This window comes from Tenrec ecaudatus, chromosome 15 (genome assembly GCF_050624435.1).
Source record: "Tenrec ecaudatus isolate mTenEca1 chromosome 15, mTenEca1.hap1, whole genome shotgun sequence".
In the NCBI taxonomy this organism is placed as follows: domain Eukaryota; kingdom Metazoa; phylum Chordata; class Mammalia; order Afrosoricida; family Tenrecidae; genus Tenrec; species Tenrec ecaudatus.
Genome location: NC_134544.1, coordinates 85724483 through 85743964, shown reverse-complemented (window position 1 = coordinate 85743964; position 19482 = coordinate 85724483).

The following is a 19482-nucleotide window of genomic DNA, read 5'->3' as shown; positions in this document are numbered from 1 at the left end:
TCTCCAGGTGCTGTTCACAAAAGAGGAACGGGAGCCCTTCCAGAGAGAGGCCCAGAAGACAGTCAATGGACCTGATGGTCAGCCAGCGGGCACTCCCCCCTTGAGAGAAATTCTTTTTGCCACTGCACAAACAATGTGGGATCCAAACTCCTAGCAAGGCCAGGAGGGCTTAAGCAAGTATCACCAGTTGCTCTTGCAGGGCCTCCACGGGAGAACTAGGAAACCTATGAATTTATCTAAGGTCAGTGAGAATTTTCAGGCTCTTACAAGAGAATGTCCACCTGCCTTTTTAGAGTGGCTGATGGAAGCCTATGGAATTCGTACCCCTATTGACCTGGAGGCCCCCGAGAACAGGCGGGCAATAAGTATTGCCTTTAGTACTCAGTCTGCCTCAGACATGAAAAAGAAGTGGGAAGGTTTTGAAGGGGAAAATCTTAGTGATTTGGTAGAAGTGGCTCAGTGGCTAATAAGAACAGAGATGACCCAACCACGACAGAGACATAGAATCTAGCTAAAATACTAGAAGTTGCCATGAGAGACCCCAGAGTCTCAGGAAAAGATCAGGGCCCACTCACGGAGAGAGTGACCTGTGGGCACCGCCAAGGCCTGGGGAAGGGTCAATGTGCCTACTGCAGAAAAGAAGGACATTGGAAAAATCAGTGGCTTGAAAACCCCTGGAGAGGCGGACGACCCTCAACTAGAGAGGACGGGCCTCATCCTGACCTAGAAAAACCCAAGCAAGCAACAATAATGCTTGAAGAAGCTGAATGAAGGTGTCAGGGCTCTGTGTCTCTTGGTCCCCAGGATCCCAGGCTAACTCTCCAAGTAGGAGGCCAGCCAGTAAATTTCTTGGTGGACACACTGGACACCTTCTCAGGTTCAGAAAAGAATATGGGCACAATGTCAAAAGGAAAGATTTGAATTACTGTCAGCATATGATTGCTTCCAAAAATTACTCACACCAGAATGTTTGCATGGAGGTTAGGTGGGCTTCCCAAGACATCAAGATAAAAAATATCTATTTGCCCTTTGTACCAGTTAGCAACATGATTTTGATGGCACTGGCTCCTGGTTCAGCTGCTGAGCCAGTGAAGCAGTTATAGCAGGAGAAGATTAGGTGGCTGGTGGCCATCAACGGAAGGACAACATCTCGACAGTGGGCTTCCTGTTTCAATATGGAGCCACGTATGTCACCTGCTGAACACTATCTCTATCCTGGACTCAGAATCGCTACCTCCAGTTCTAGAATGTGGCTAGGAGGTACGCACTATTTGAAACAGTCTCTGGTTAGCCCCTCTCGATAACTTTTTGACAACGGAGTCTGGGCAATGGAGTACATTTACTTTCCAGATGAGAAAACTCACTCAAAAAGACACAGGTGCAGACCCAGAGGCACACACTGGTTATCAACAAAGCCATATTCACAACCAGTGTCGGAGCCATAGCTCTGAGCGACAAATTCCTGTACCCAGCCAAGCAGTCACTCTTTCCTGGACCCTCAAAGATCTGAGCAGACGCCCCCTCCCCGCACGCCCCCCCAAAGATTTTATTTCAGAGGATGCAACTGAATCTGAAGCTCCCGGAGAGGCACATATCTGATCAGAGCACACGGAGCAGAAGAAGAGGGAGGAGGGAAGAGTGGAGCACATCCTGGCCCACTAGACCTTGAGGATGATGTCCCACTCAGAGAAGGCAGTCCACATCGAAGACCACATGGCCAGCCCCTCGATGAGACACGACACCCCTCAAAGACCCATAGCCCTAGAGGTGACAACATTGGAGGCACAGTGTGGGAATTGCACCCGAACTTATCCCACCACACCGAGGCATAACACTAAGGGGGGTGCAGAGGAGCAAGGAAACGGAGCAGCAAAGTCCCCAGGGAATGCCAAAGGTGGACTTTGGGCCAGGACTTGGTGCCCCAACAGACTGGACTAGAAAACACTCTTAAAGGCCAACACACAGTCCTTGAACTATGAACTTTTCTTTCTTGTTGAGTTTTGTTTTCGTTTATTGTCATTGGATTTTTATTGTTTTGTTTCTTTTGGTGCTTGTGTTGGTGTTGAGCATGTTATTACCTCTACAGGTCTATCTAAATAAGATAGGCTGGATGAACAATCTGGAGGAGAAAAAAACGGGACCAACACTTCCAGGGGGACGTGGGAGTAAAGGGAGCTGTGTTAAGAATCCCAGAGACAAGGGAACAAGTGATGCAAATCCATGGTGAGGGTGATATAGGAGGGTTGGTGTAGGGCGTGATCAAGGATAATGGAACTAAGAGGAATTACTGACACTCAAATGAAGACTGAGCATGGCTGAGGGCACAAGAGGAAAATGAAAGGGAATAGAAGAGCAAGCTAGGAAGAAAGGGACAGTTATAGAGGTCTAAAAAAAGGCATGTACATACGTAAATATATTTATATGTAAGCATGGGGAAATAGACCTACGTCCATATAATTATAAGTTTCATATTAAGGTAGTACATGAACTTTGGGCCTCCACTCAAGTACTCCCTCATTGCAAGAATACTTAGTTCTACTAAATTGGCATTCTATGATGCTCACCTTCCCCACAGGTTTGCTGAAGACAAAGCGGGTGCATAAGCAAATGTGGTGAAGAAAGCTGATGGTGCCCAGCTGTCAAAAGATATAGCTTCTGAGGTCTTAAAGCTTGAAGGTAAACAAGCGGCCATCTAGCTCAAAGCAACAAAGCTCACATGGAATAAGCACACCAGCCTATGCGATCACGAGGTTTCAAAGGGATCAGGTGTCACGCATCATCAGAACAAAAAATCTTCTCGTTGTGAATGTGAGGAGAGTGCTGGGTAGAGACCCCAAACCCATTTGCAGTCCACTGCACAATACCTTACAGAAGGGTCTCAGAGAGGAGATAAGCCAAGACAGGATACGAGTTAGCAACGATGAAACACAACTTTCTTCTAGTTCCTAAATGCTTTCTCTATCCTCACTATCATGATCCCAATTCTACCTTACAAATCTGGCTGACCAGAGAATGTACACTGGTACAGATAGGAAATGGAAACACAGGGAATCCAGGGTGGATGAGTCCTTTAGGACCAGTATTATGAGTGGAGACACTGGGAGGGTGGAGGGAGGGTAGGTTGGAAATGGGGGACTGATTACAAGGATCTACATTCTAATTCAACAGAAAAGTGGTTGAAGGGGAACATCGGACAGTGCAAGATATGACAAAATAATTAGTGAGTTACCAAGGATTGATGAGCGAGGGGTAGCTCACATGGTGGAGGGGGGGAATGAGGAGCTGTGACCAAGGGCTTGGGTGGAGAGTGGATATTTATTGAATGAGGGCAATGAATGTACAAATGTGCTTTACACACATGTATGCATGGAATGTGGTTAGAGTAGTATGAGTCCCTAATAAAACGATTTAAAAAAAAAAGATCTGGGCAGAGGGCTCATGCAAGGATCATCTCAGGCTGGATTAGACCCTTCCAAATAGAAAGCCATGCATCTGAACACTATCCACCAGCCACTCATGTCCTGTCTTGCTGCCCCCAAAGAACCTTCCTGGGTTTGTCAGATCTCTCTGGGGACAGATATACCTCGGTCCTTGGCTCTGCATGAGAAAGAATACACGCGGAAGCCTGATTTTGATCCAAGTGAGTTTTATGAGAGTTAGGGAGGATTGGTGGGAAACCCTGGTCGACCCCAAGAATGAATTGAATTTACTTGGCTTAGGTGGGTCAAGCAATTTGCAGCACCGACCGAGGTGTACCTCCTCTTCCTGGCCGGAAACCTGAACCTCTGAGCACATACAGTGTACCACTCCTACTTGGGCCATTACCTTGGCCCTCTGGGCATGCATAATGGACACTCCAGTCCCTATGCTAGCTACCTAACATTTACCTCCTGAAGAGATGTGGACCCAAATTTTGGGGTACTGGGCGACAACAGCTCTAGCTACTTCCTGCTGGCAAAAGGGGCGAGTTGGGGCTTTGGGTCCATACCCTTCCTACTCTGTCAGAAGGGATTGTCCATTCAGGTCCCAGAATGGATAAGGTTAAGGTTGTACAGGAAATTGTGGTCCTGCAGCTGGTACACTTAGTTCAGAGGCCTTGGTAACCTGAGAATGTCTGGAAAAATAAACAAAAAGACAAAAGGGTGAACAGTTTAACTGAGACAGGACTAAGATTCTGAAGAGGTAGTGCCCTTCAAGTTAGGTGAGTGTCACAGGAAATAAATAATCTTAGGATTATCAGGCATGAGTGTTTGTTCACTGTAAGTACAGGAACGGGGATAAAAGCATTAACAATTTCCCTCGGAGGGTACAGGATTTGGGCACTACTAGGTGCAGTGGGATCACTGCTTCATTTATGATCCTAAGGTCTTGCACCCACTGATAAGACCCATCCTTTTTAACCCTATAACGGCTAAATTTTTTAATTGGGGGGAAATCTTTTTTATTTTTATTCTTTAAATTCATAGTTTATATCTATATATATTAATATATGCATTTCTTTAAATGTTATGGAAATATCATGCTCAGAGTTATACGGCTAAGTGGTATTATTGGGGTACTACAGGGGGAGTCAATAGTGATCAAAAGTAGAGTAACTGCCTCAGTCAGTTTTAATTTTCTTGGGTTCAATTTGAATAAAAGGCTTGTAAATTACCCGGGGACCAAATTCCCCTCGTGCCTCTATTATGGGTAGAATGTTCAGGGGTATTTCAGGGATGGGAGAATTATAAGCCCTAAGCCCAGGATCACTTTAGCAGGGGTCCTCAAACTGTTTACACAGGGGGCCAGCTCTCTGTCCCTCAGATCCTTGGAGGGTCAGACTATAGTTTTTAAGAAACCTATGAACAAATTCCTATGCACACTGCATGAATTGGCTGCTAAGCAGGACAGGCAGTGGCAGCAAACACACCCTGAGGACGGGATAAATATCCTCGTCAGGCCGCATGGGGCCACAGGCCACAGTATGAGGACGCCTGCCTTAGGGAGTCCTGGGTGCACTGGGGATGAAGGTGTCTACTGCTCCTCAAAAGGAGAAATGCTCTAACTTATGGCATCTCTGCCCACTTTCCCATCACTCTATAGAACTGTTGCAGCTGAATCGGGGTTGGAAGGGAAAGTGTACCATTCTCTGGCCACCATTCTCCTTTCTCAAAAAGATACTGTGGCCAAATAGAGTTGCAAAGTGTATCAGGTTTTGTTTGTCCAGACTCTCTGTATCAAATCTATCCCAATTGGACAGGATTCATGCAAGGGGGCAATTCCTAAGTATCAAGCTGCTAAGTCCCATCTAGAAAGCAAAAAACAAGGAGCCTATTGAGAGCTTGCTGCCTCAAGGTCAATAACCCCGCTTGAGAGCACATCCCTGGTGTGTTATTAAACTGATGCCTCCAACAGGTGCCCCCACACTAGTGAAAGGGTCAAAAGCAGTCCCTCTGCGCGACTTTAGGTCCAACCATTTTCTAGACAACCAACTAGGAGGACCACTGCTTGGTATGGCCCCACGGCCTTCCAAGATGCCTGCTGTCAGGAGCAGACTCTCAAATCTCTGAAGGGAAGAAACATCTGGCAGCTCAGGGAACCTTTAGGAAAACTGGAATTTCTGCCTGGAACCTCATGGCAACTGAGCTGTGTTAAGAGCTACTCACAAAAGTGCCTGAAGCAGCATCACTGAAAGCCTTGAAGCTAACAGTTACTCAGGCTAGGCTTCTGAATGCCATTAGCCTAATCCTGGGCAACGGAAACCCAGCCAGTAACAAGGAACAAATCTACACTGGTAGAACATTAACCCTACAACGCCTGAAGTTTTCAATTCAGGAAATAACTTTTTTGTTTTTATTCTTAACTTTCATAGTTATCAATATATATGACAACCAAAATATATTTTAAAAGTATAAAATTTTCAATGACTTTGAAATATAACCAAATTATCACATTTATGATTTAGAATTTTGGTACCAGATTCATTTTAATTAAATGTTAAGAAAATGTTGTCCTCGGCGTTATAGGGCTTTTAAAGTAGCTTATTTTATAAACCAGGAGAAAGGCAAAGGGAATGGAGGGGGAAAGAGAAACATATGACTCCTGGGACAAGGCAGGACTGACTCCTACGTGTAATCAACCAGCTCCCTAGGCAGCACCCTTCCACATGTTTGGAGTGGTGGGCACCATCTTGGCCAGGGTCACAGGCCCTGTTTCCCCACGGCCACTATGGCGGCTAGGTAGGATCTCTGGGAAAACTTAAACAGCCTTGACAAGAGTGAATCCAGTTTGAGCTGACAGAAGCTACCATGAAAGATAAATAAAGTAGCTATGAACTGTAAATGAACTAGCTGATATTGGGGAGGTAGGCTGTGCAGACAGCCCAAGGGAATGTCCCGAAGGAAATGGATGCTCAAAAGGCTTTTGAGAACAAGAGTAGTTTTTGTTCAACTAAGAATGGCTAACCGCAATACCCCACTTCCATACTCTACCTGCTTGCACACCTGCACATTGAAAAAGTATAAAAGCCTTTGGAAAATTAGACTGGGGGCTGCTCAGTCTCCTCTCAAGAGGGCTGACAGTCCCTGTGCAGGAAACAAAACTTTTTCTGTTGAACTTGCCACTGGTCTGAGTTGTTTTCTTTCTGGGAATGGACAGTAGCTACAACATTTTGAGGTGCACCGAAATCCGAGTGCCACTCTCTGAGTCTGTTTAGAAAGAAGACCTCCTTTCTAGGAGTGCTATCCCCAGAACTAGGGCATTTCTGATTTCCCTAGGCCAGAGGCCCTCAAACTCTTTAAACAGGGACCAGTTCACTGTTCCTCAGACCCGTTGGAGGGCCGGACTATAGTTTTAAAAAAAATCTATGAACAAATTCCTATGCACACTGCACATATCTTATTTTGAAGTGAAAAACAAATGGGGCACAAACACCCGGTGGACAGGATCACTGTCCCGGGTGATCTGCATGTGGCCCGCAGGCTGTAGTTTGAGGACCCCTGCTCTAGGGGCTCATGAAGAGCATGTGGTTTCAACCCTAAAGCCTGGAGACTCCCTGATTTGTTTAAAGGTTATTGGGCAGGAGGAGTCCCTCATTGGCCTCCACAAGACTCATTTTTCCTTTCCCTATTACGCAGAGTTCATAGTTTTGCTTATGGGGAATCAGGACATCAGATCTGATCCCTTATATTAATGTGTGGATTGACATTGCCTCTAATAAGCCAGCATATATAAAAGACTTACTTCCTCCCCCAACAGAAAGGGTTCTTGTTTCAAAGATTCCAGGAAACACGGCAGGACCGGAAAAACAACCAGTCCAACTTCCTAAACCCAACAAGGTGGAGGCTGTCCCTCCCCTCCCTTCCCCATTTCACACCCTGTCAGATTTATCCCATTTTGGAAGAGGACTCTGGGAGTGGGAGAGCTGGCTTCCGATTCTTGGTACCGCTGCCACCCTATCAGGTTTTAAGGGGCCGGAGAGAGAGGAATACTGACAACCCCTTTTTGAGCCCCCCCCCCCACATACACACACACACTAGGGCTGGCATGTCTTCTCAACCCCCCGAGAAGGATCACTCGGCAGCAGCCATTCTCACCTTAAGATAAGCAGCCCCAACGCCTGGGGAGGACCCCCGAGTCCCTTTTTGGGTATATGTTCCCTTTTGTTCCAGTGATTTGTATAATTGGAACCAATAAAATCCCTTTTTCTGACAAAACAAATGGTCTGATTTCTGTGCTAGATATGGTTTTCCATACTCATCAGCCCACCTGAGATGATTGCCAGCAACTTCTCCAGGTGCTGTTCATGTGAGAGGAATGGGAGCCCTTCCAGGAGGGGCCCAAAAGACAGTCAATGGACCTGATGGTTATCCAGCGGGCATTCCCCACTTGAGAGAAACTCTTTTTGCCACTGCACAAACAATGTGGGATCCAAACTCCTAGCAAGGCCAGGAGGGCTTAAGCAAGTATCACCAGTTGCTCTTGCAGGGCCTCTGCGGGAGAGCTAGGAAACCTATGAATTTATCTAAGGTCAGTGAGAATTTTCAGGCTCTTACAAGAGAATGTCCGCCTGCCTTTTTAGAGTGGCTGATGGAAGCCTACGGAATTTGTACCCCTATTGACTTGGAGACCCCCGAGAATAGGCGGGCAATAAGTATTGCCTTTAGTACTCAGTCTGCCTCAGATATGAAAAAGAAGTGGGAAGCGTTTGAAGGGGAAAATCTTAGTGATTTGGTAAAAGTGACTCAGTGGGTGTTTAACAACAGAGATGACCCTACCATGACAGAGACAAAGAAACTAGCTAAAATACTAGTAATTTTCATGAGAGACCCCAGAGGCTCAGGAAAAGGAGAACAGGGCCCACTCATGGAGAGAGTGACCTGTGGGCACCGCCAAGGCCTGGGGAAGGATCAGTGTGCCTACTGCATAAAAGAAGGACATTGGAAAAATCAGTGGCTTGAAAACCCCAGGAGAGTCGGACGACCCACCACTCGAGAGGATGGGCCTCATCCTCACCTATAAAAACCCAAGCAAGAAACAATAATGCTTGAAGAAACTGAATGAAGTTGTCAAAGCTCTGTGTGACTTGGCCCCCAGGATCCCAGGCTAACTCTCCAAAAAGGGGGCCAACCAGTAAATTTCTTGGTGGACATAGGGGCCACCTTCTTGGTTTTGGAAAAGACTACAGGTGCACTGACAAAAGGAAAGATTTTAATTACAGGGGCTACAGGCCAGACCCAAGCACACCCATGGACAACGGCCAGAATAACAGATTTAGCACAAGACACAGTTACACACTCCTTCCTGGTAATGCCTCAATGCCCCTATCCCCTAATTGGCCGGGACTTATTATGATAAATGGTGGCCATAATTACTTTCTCACCAGCTGCAACCACCTTAACCCTTGAACTTGAAAAGGCAAAGGTTTTGCTCACCGCTCCAATTCCAGAGGGATATGTGTTTTATCAAGGAGCAGAAGAGACCTCCTCAAAGGAACTTCTTGATAAATTGGTAAAAGATATTCCTTTTGTTTGGACATAGAACAACCTGCCAGACCTTGCTGAACATCAGGTGCCTGGGGTCGTACAACTTCTGAGCTCGGCCACACTGGTGAGTGTCAAGCAAAACCCTACTCCATGGAAAGAAAGGTGGGTATTTCTGTTCACACATGCAGATTAAAAAGGACAGGCATTTTGGTGCCCTGCAAGTTCACATGGAATGCTCCCCTGCTGCCCGTGCAGAAGCCGGGAACTGAGGACTTCCAATCGGTGCAGGATCTCGGAGAGGTAAATGCGAGGGTACAAACTGTCCACCCCACGGTACCAAACCCTGAGACCCTCCTGAGTACTATTCTGTCAAACTGAATTTGTTATACTGTTTTGAACTTAAAGGATGCTTTGTTCTACACACCCTTGTCCCCTGTACGTCAACCCAGTGAAGACTTACAGGAATACAAGGAGGAACACCCCCTTCCTCCAGTATGCAGATGACCTCCGCCTGGCCTCTGAAACCCTGGAGGAATGCCAAAGGGCTACCGAGGACCTGTTAATAGTCCTTGGCCATTTGGGGTACAGGGTATCTGCAAGAAAGGCTCAATTGTGTGTCAATAAAGCTGTATACCTAGGCTATCAACTGGAGGAGGGAAAACGGACCATGTCCCCCAGCTGCATTGAGGCGATCCTCAAAATTCCAGTACCTGAGACTTCGAGGCAGATGCAAGTGTTTCTAGGAGCTGTGAGGTATTCTCCATTGTGGAATTTTTGGATTTTCAAAAATAACCAAACCCCTATATGCAAGTACTGGGGAAAGGAAAAAGAACTTAAATGGACTGAAGTAGAACAGCAAGCCTTTGAATTCTTAAAAAAAGTCGCTTATATGGGCATCCACTCTTCCCCTTCCAGACATAGAAAAGCCCTTCCAATTGTCCATGTATGAGGCCAGAGGCACAGCAAAAGGAGTGCTAACTCAGAACTTGCGGCCATGGAAGAGACCTGTGGCCGATCTTTCAAAGAAATTGGACTCTGTAGCTGCAGGATGGCCAAGCTGCATGCGAGCTGAGACTGCCACTGCCATCCTAGTCATAGAAGCTAGGAAGCTTACACTGGGACAGGATATTGCTGTGGTAGGGGGACCTATGGTTGAACCCCTCCTAACTAGTCCCCCGGACCAGTGGATCTTGAATGCCAGGATTATGCCACTAATCCCCCTGAGGTAGTGACCGTCCTCATGCCGTCCCCAGTGTTACCGCCACAACCTACATACTCAGAACATGATCCAAAGGTAAGCCAAGAGCTGGGCTGCCAAAGAGACCTGGAGCATCCAGGGTGGCTGCTCCATCCTTAAGGAAGAAGATTCATGCCAGAAGCTCTGGGGAGAGACCTGATTCAAGGACTACATGAAGGTATGCAATCGTGAGCCTCTAAATTGTCTCAGTTGTTCCTTGGGTACTTTTACATACCCAGGCTTGGACACTGGGTGGCAGATGTCACCCACCGTTGATTGCACTGTGCTCGGGGAAACAGCTCTAGAAAAGAAAAGGAGCTACCCCAACCACGAGCTCGAGGTAGTAGTCCTGGAGAATTGTGGAGGTGGACTTTATGGATATCAAACTTAGAAAGTATGGCTACCGGGATTTGATGGTGTTCGTGGACACCTATTCTGGATGGGTGGAAGCCTTCCCAACGAAGAAGGAAACTGCTGCCACGGTGTGTAAATTATTAGTAACAAAAATTGTCCCTAGACTTGGCCTTACCACCACTTTTGGGTCTGACAATGACCCAGCATTCATTGCTCAAATTACTACAGTATTAGCAATGCTTCCAAATATTAACTGGAAGCTCTCCTGGGCTTATAGACCCCAAAGTTCAGGGCAAGTAGAAAGAATAAACAGAACCCTAAAGGAATTGTTAGTTAAGTTGCATTTAGAAACTGGCGAGAACTGGGTTGATCCTTTCTTTACCTTTTGCCCTACTTTGAGTCCGCTGACTCCCTATGTGAAAAGCATGACCCCATTTGGATTTATGTTTGGCAGACCTTCCCCAATCCTCCCAAGGTTGAAGGAAGTAGAAACAATGGAATTCACCAATCGGTCCCGTATCAAGTGACTGCAGGCTGTGCAGAAGGTGAGAGACAAATCATGTGCTCTGACACCCTCATTTTGGGCCCAACCAAGGGAAAGGTGAAGAGGCAGCCCACAACTTGCAACCTGGAGACTGGACGTGGGTAAAGAAACACCAACCCGACACCTTAGAACCTAGGTGGACTGGCCCATACCAGGTGATACTTACAACACCAACTGCTGTTAAAGTAGTGGGGAAGGGGCTGTGGATTCATCAGTCACAAGTAAAAAAAAAAGCCCTCCCTGAGCATTTCTGGATGAGTTAAAAGAGTCCCAATTTTGGTCCCACTGTTAGCAGGACTTGGGATTATGGGATTAGCTGCAGTCGGGTCAGTTGCTTTAATACAAGGAAATTTAAACTATCAGACTCTTAGTCAGCAAATTGATTTAGATTTACAGGGATTAAAAAAAAACTGTTTCCCATTTAGAAAGATCCTTAGACTCCCTTGTAGAAGTTGTGTTGCAAAACCGCTCAGGGCTTGACTTTCTCTTTTTGAAACAAGGAGTGCTGTGAATGGCATTGGTTGAAACTTGTTTTATCCAAACCATTCGGGAATCATTAAAGATAGGTTAGCCCTGGTTAGGAAAAGATTAGAGGAAGGAGACAAGAAAAGAAATGAAGGAACCAATTGCTTTGAAAAGCTATTTAATTGGTCAACCTGGCTAACTACCCTAATAACGACCCTAGCCGGACCCCTAATCCTCCTCCTGCTAAGCTTCACATTTGAACCAATAATAACCAATAAGCTGGTGGCATTCCTTACACAGAAAGTACAAGCCATAAAACGCTTAGTGCTGAGCCCACCATACACTGTGCTGACTACCACAGATTCAATGATTTCAACTTGGCTAAGAACAGGAGGGAATGTAGCAGCTCTGGGAGTAGCTTAAACAGCCTGACAAGAGAAGCCATTTTGAGCTGACAGAAGCCATTATGAATGGTAAATAAACTAGCTATGAACTGTCAATGAGAACTAGCTGATATTGGGGAGGTAGGCTGTGCAGACATAGCCCAAGTGAATGTAGAGAAGGAAATGGATATTCAGAAGGCTTGCGAGAATGACCAGAGCAGTTTTTGTTCAACTAAGAATGGCTAACCACAATACCCCGCTTCTGTGCTCTGCTTGCTTGCTTTCACACCTGCACATTGCAAAAGTATAAAAACCTTTGCAAAATTAGACTGGGGGCCACTCAGTCTCCTCTCAAGAGAGCTGACAGTCCCTGCGCAGGAAATGAAACTTGTTCTGTTGACCTTGCCGGCGGTCTGGGTGGTTTTCTTTCTGGGAATGGACAGTAGCTACAACAGACACAGGTTGGCACCATTCTGCCTGGGAGTGGGTCATGTGGCTGGGAAAATGGAGGCCGCAGGTTGCGGCCTAGCCACAAGCCAGCCTGGGGCCAGCCACCCAGCCAGAGTCCTGCCAAAGCCAACAGGGTGGACGCGGGCACCCCAGCCTTCCGCTGGCCAGAGCCCCGGCACACCACTGAGCTGCGAGAAGGCTTTGGGAGTGAAAATCCTCCCAGCCTCCAGGCAGCAGCGTCCCAGTCCCCTCCCCAAATGTAGCCTGGGGAAGCAGGCACAGAAAGGCACTTTAAGTCCCGCACACAAGCAAGAAACAGCGCAAAGACAGACACAAAATGCAGGGGCTGTGGCAATACTCTACGAGTGTCCCCAGGGGCCTCCACGGTGTTGGGTGGGCGCGGCACCTGAATTGGCACACCTAGGCTAGGCGAATTCAACTCAAAAATTCTCCCGAGGGTGGTGAGGTGAAAGGAGCCAGAGGGGCCCGCAACCCGTGAGACCAGGATGGGAGGGCCCACTCCGGGGGCCGGCTTACCTCATAGCTCCAAGTCAGACAGCACCGCTTCTGTTAGACCTCTCCGGGGACAGGTATGCCTCGGTCCTTGGCTCCACGTGAGAAACAGCTCACGCCAAGGCCTGGTTTGGGATCCCTGTGACTTAGGGAGGCGTGGTGGATGAAGTTGGTCGACCCCATTGGCTGAATTGTTTAATTGAATTCACCTGGCCTTGGTGAGCCAATGCAGGTGCAGCACCCACCCAGGCGTATCTCCCCCTCCTGGCTGGAAACTTGAACTTCTGAGCATGCAGTGCGCCACTGCTTCATGAGCCGGTATCTCGGACCTCTGAGCATGTGTAATGGGCCTGCCAGTCCCTATGCTAGCTCCCTAACAGGTTTTCCAGCCAAAGGTCTGCCTTCTGGAGCTTTTCTACAGAAAGCACTTAGTTCCGGACCCCTACGCATTCAGGGTGATGGATGCCCTTGCTTCCGTGCTTGCTTCTATGTGATTCTGGAATGGTCCTTGTTTCACAAGGTCAGAGAGGTCAGGAATTCTGGGCTGGTTGACTACCAAGCACAAAAAAATAGCCAGCATATTGAAATCACAACCCCTATATAGGTTTATTATGGACCACACAAACTTGTGTTTGGAACTTCCCTCCTAAGTTTCTGAACCCTTGATTTCCTTGCCACGTGTACATGGAAAGCAAGGATTCCAAACTCTGATCACCACACCTGACTGTTCCCCCAGCCCCTCTGAGGCCCCGCTTGTATTCTAGAGTTGCACTGTCAACCAGCAAAGTTGGGCCTCTCCATTTTTCAGAAGATGAATATTGTTATGTAAAATCACCCTGTGTTTAAATGTTAGTGATAATGCTATTTAAAAGACAAATGTGTGAGCCAACTGAGGGCAAACAAGACTCATTTCAAACACCAGCCCTGTGTCCTCCAAGGGCCCATGTACAACTGCTACAACACAACCATGGGTCCTGCTGGGTCCCCATTAGCATCTGGGAGGAAGGCTATTTATTTCAGGGAATCCTACCTTGGTCCCTTGGTGTTAATTGCAGACTCACTGGGTGACGGATTGTATCAGACACGCACCACGTTTCCGGCAGCAAACACCAACACTTTGTCAAACTCCGTTTGGTATTGCTCGATCCCTCCATCCCCCCATCATTCTCCCTAATGACAAAAATAATTAACACTCTCATATAAAAGCACAGGATGAGGAGAACCTTAATTTATGCATCTACTTCAGGGTCATCCCTGTTATCAATATATGACAAGTTAATGAGGCTTAATTGAAAAAGCAGCAGTAAAGCAATTTAGGAAACTGAGGGATTGTCACGAGTCCTGGTTGTGACAGCATGTTTTGTGCATCATGGGAGATAACAGATTTACCTTCTATGGTATCTCATATCCATCATCCCCAAACTCCCTGCTCTTAGTGGTAGAGAGAGCAATCTTGTCTTTGAAAATAAGTGCCTGGGTTTGGTAGCTCCTCACAGGATGGCAGGTGTAACGTATTATGAGAACTTAACAAGGCTCTGAGAAGGTGGTTATTGGAAGGTCTGGCTGGAGGGCAAGGTCATGACTCCTGAAGGATTCAGGATCCAAAAGTCGAGTCAGAACTGGATGCCAGAGACTTTCTCAATCCAGCCCTCTTTGCCCCTCCCCTAAAGCCAATACATTTCTAAGGGTTATGGATTCTACTTCAGAATCTTTCTCAAACCCAGGGCCCTCTTCACCATTATTGGCTAGACCTGTTCACCTTTGCCTTATATATAAAAATATGGGTTTATTGTAATTATGGGTCTGTTAGGTTTCTCAGGTGGGACATGTCTCGGTCCTTGGCTACACACTAGAAAGAAAGTCACACCAAAGCCTGGTTGGTGATCTGAGTGGATTTAGAAACAGGAGAGAAGGTTCCGGCGTTACAGTAAACTGAACACGGGCACCCTCATGACACTGCACACCCAGCCCTGCTGAGTGAAATGCAGGGAAGCAGCTGAAGGGAAGGGGGGGGGGTGGTCTCAAGTCAGTAGACGCTTCTTTTTTTTTTTTAACCTAGCTTCTACTATGGTAATTTTCGGAGCTGCTATGTGGCTGCGTTTAAAAGTCCCCTTTGGGATCCAGAGTACAATCCATATCACAGAGGCTTCCTCCCAGTCCCAAATAGGGACTCATTTCAGAAGGTTGTTCTTGTTTCCATAGACCCAGAATGAAGTTCAAGCTGTTGATCTTGACCGTGGTTGTCGAGTTAGCCACTCATGGACACCTCATGGGCAGCAGTGCAAAGTGTGCCAGTCTGTGCTACCACCAGGGCTGGGAGAGGAAGCCAACCGTGGTGGGCCATAGGTCAATGTGTGCAAGGAGATGATGAGGTCTTTCTTCCTTATTCTATTTCAGTCTGGAAACACCACTGACGCCTGCTCAGTGTCATAGCAAAACACAAACCTTCACTGACAGTCTGGGGCACATTGGCTGAAAATTGAAGCTGGGTCTTCCCAGTGAAAGACAATGAGAGATCTACCACTGAAGTACCGTGGCCCCCACCTCAAGCCAGGGCAGTCATTTCCCACAGATCTACCAGAGTTCAAACTAGACCACAATGCAGGATGACAGAGATTGCCACCAGAATCTGATACTAATGCAGAAAAAAGCCTAACTACCATTTTATTGACTCCCACTCATACCGACCCTATAAGAAAAAAGAACTGCCCCTTTGTGGTTTTGAGACTTTAAATCCTTACGGCAGAGGTTCTCACCTGTGGGTCGCAACCCCTTTGGGGATCAAATAGCCCTTTCACAGGAGTCACCCAATTATAAACAATAGCAAAATTACAGTTATGAAGTAGCAATGAAAATAATTTTATGGTTGCAGGTGACCACAACATGAACTGTATTAAAGGGTGGCAGCATTCAGAAGGTTGAAAACCACTGCCTTACAGAAACAGACAACCTCATATTTCTCCCACTGATGGGCTAGTCAGTTCAAACCCCTGACCTTGCAATAAGCAGCTTAATGCATGTCCACTACACACCTGGGTTCCTGATGATATAATAAGAGATACTATTGTTAACTCTTTTCGTGGGAGAGGTATACCTCAGTCCTTGGCTGCACGCGAGAAAGAATTCACTCCGAAGCCTGGACTGTGATCCATGTGAGTTTTTTGAGAGAAGAAATCTCAGGTTTACACAGGCACCTCAGGGCCCCTCACCCCCGCACAGCCTACCTAGAAGCTGCTGGAGAAAAAGTCACTCAGTGGGATCCTGCTTTTTCTTTCTTTCTTTCTTTTTTAAATCATTTTATTAGGGGCTCACACAACTCTTATCACAATTCATATATACATCAATTGTGTAAAGCACATTTGTACATTCATTGCCCTCATTATTTTCAAAACATTTGCTCTACACTTAAACCCCTGGCATCAAGTCCTCCTTTTTTCCCCTCCCTCCCCGCTCCCCCATCCCTCATGAACCCTTGATAATTTGTGAGTGGTGATACTGGGAGGGTAAAGGGAGGGTGCATTGGAAAGAGGGAACCGATGACAAATATCTACATGTGACCTCCTTCCTGGGGGACGGACAACAGAAAAGTGGGTGAAGGGAGACATCGGACAGGTCAAGATCCTGCCTTTTTCAATTCCCCCATAGGGATGCATGTTTGACGATCCTGTTCAACCCCATTGGCTGTATTGAATTTAACTGGCCCAGATGGGCCAATCCAGGTGTAATGGCCACCTAGGTGTACCACCCCTTTCTGGCCAGAAGTTTGAACCTGAGCATATGTAATCGATGACCCAGTTCCTATGCTAAGCTACCTAACAGCATTTGCAAGATGTCAAGCACTGTTCTAAGCTTTTGTATGTAAAAATTCAATTGTTCCACTTAACAAGCCTATGTGTGGAGTCTATTCCTGTCTCATTTTACTTATGAAAAATCATTGGCACAGGATGAAAAAGTCATGAGCCTATGACCACACAGAGAGGAAGTGGAAAGGAGAGATTTGAACGTAGGCTGCAGAGCCCGTGCCCTGGGTGCCTGCAGCTGCCACATCGGACACAGACAAGCATGGAGCAGACTCGGCGTCAGACATTAGGGAGTTGGGAGGACTGTGCATGCATGTATGTGCTATGACTTCATGAGAGTAGCTGCTACTCAGATCCAGAAGAGAATAAAAGCCTTTTGAAAAAATTATTTTTGCCAAGAGAGGGTGGAAATCTGCATCTTGTGTGAAATCCCCCAACCTGCACATGTGCATAGCTACTTCAGAAGGTTCCAAACGATGTGTGCTGTGCGGCAAAGCAAACTGAGCTCAGGTGGATCTGGTCTGTGGGTTATGTTAGCCAGAAGGTGAGCAGTTTGAACTCACCAGCCACCACTCCAAGGGAGAAAAAGGAGACTTTCTGCTCCCATGGACTTACAGGGTTCAAAGTGGCCTATGATTAGGATCTCGGAGGGTGAGGGTGGATGGAGTTGGTTGAGACCTGGTTTCAGGGCATTTCCAAGAAGGGCTTCCTGCGCTCTGCCTCCAAAAATGTCTGGTGACCCTGAGGGCAGCAAAGTCCTAAACACACTCGGGCAGTGGTTCTCAACCTTCCTAACACAGGTCCTCTTGTTGTGGTGACCCCCCAACCATTAAATTATTTTCTTGCTACTTCATCACTGTAATTTTGCTACAGTTATGAATTGAGTGAGCCCTGTGAAATGGGTAATATGACTCCCAAAGGGGTCGCAACCCACAGGTTGAGAACCACAGCACTAAGGGTTCCCCTTCCAGGCAGCTCTACCAGTGTCTGGTGTGCATAGTTATGTGAGGTGAAAGAAAAAGAGAGAAATGAACTTAGTGTCTGCTTCTGGTGACAGTTGATGTGGGTGGGCTTTCTCCCTATGTCAAGTCCCTCTCAAGAGATTTGTCACCACAACAGAGGGAGCCATGCACATAAAGCAAGAAGAGGAGGCAGCACAGCAGGACAGTAAGCAGAACAAAGATTGAATAAGCACAATTCACGTCAATCATGAATCGGGTCCCCTTGAGATATGAGGAATACCCCAGTCTAGTGACATTAGATCAAGTTTAGGGATTGAATGAAGGAACTCTCTTGGCTCCCCTCAGCTCCTATCTTGCTTTCCCATTGACCCTGACGCTTGCATCGTGATTGGTCCTTATTCCAGCAGGATGGTTGGTTTCATAATCACGGCATATGGGAATGTGTTAGTCGATAGGTTTTACAGGCACAGCCTCTGGAATGGGTAAGTGAGGAGGCGATTAGGGCTTGCTCAGGAAGACCTCTAGTTGTCCTTGACATGACTGGTGGAATGGATCATGTGAAGTGATTTGAGATCGGTGTTCAGACCTGATAGGTCATCCAGGCCTCTAGCGAATCCTGGCAGTACCTTAGTTTAAGGAAACAGAATGTTAGGCGTTTAAGTCGTATTTGAGCTTAAATTTTGACCAGTAGGCTGTGGCTCACAGTGAGAGTCTATGTGGAGACCCTATATCCATTTTGAGGGGCCACAGATTCATCCAGCATTGAGTTCTTTCCTACTGCTGACTGGCAGTGGATAGCTTGGCCCTCAGGCAGGGTGCTTGCATCCACTCCCCGGGCCAGACTCAGCGACATACAGTAGTGTGCACATCCCAATGAAGGTCCCGCTCATGCTCTCACAGGCCCTCCTGCAACTCCAACTCTATGAATTGATCTGTCTTCAGTCACAGTTTCGTGACAAAGCTGTTTGTTTTCCATGTCTTATTTAAGCATTCAGGAGCCCAGGTGGTAATGCTGGATAGTGTTGGACTATTAGCAGCAAGGTCGCTGGTTCGAAGCCACTAGTCATTCCACAGGAGAAAGATGAGGTTATCACTTCCTATAAAAGTAGCAACTTCAGGATCCCTACACAGAGTCATTATGAGTCAGAGTCAGCAGGACAGAATGGGTGTCATTTTATTTAAGTAACTGTGGCTGTGGGTCCTTCTAACACCATTGTGGCCTCATGCGGATGCTCTCCTTCATCCAGAACATCAGTTTTTGCCTTTTCCTTATGTAAAACGTAGCAAAGGAGTTCCTAATAAAATATAGTTGAATTGGGGGTCTTTTCCCCCTAAAACAAAGTAAATACATATGAGACTATGGTGCAAATAACCAGTTGGAGAGTTGGGAGAGCTGAACTCTCAATCGTGATAGAAACCCATTGTGACTTTGAGCACCTGCTCAAGGTCATCCACAACCTATGAGGTTAAGTTGAGTCAGACAAAACAGATGTGTTGGGGAGTAATTGTGTACATTAAGTAAACAATTTATCTTTCTAAAGATACTTTCTAAAGTTTACTTCAAATAGTAAGTTTTCCCCTGGGCTAGGGAAAGATCAGGGAACTTAACCCCCTAGTATCCACCCCCTCTCAGTATTCATCATGTTATCCCAGAGGAGTCAAATCACATTCAACTACCCAGGGAGCGCTGCTTCCAAAAGCACATTGCCTGTGCCAGGGCAGAGGGCAGGTGCCCGGACCAGAAATGCTCATGGAGTGGAACCAGAGAACTCAGCCCCCAGCTTCCTGAGGGAGCAGCTGTGGTGGTTCAC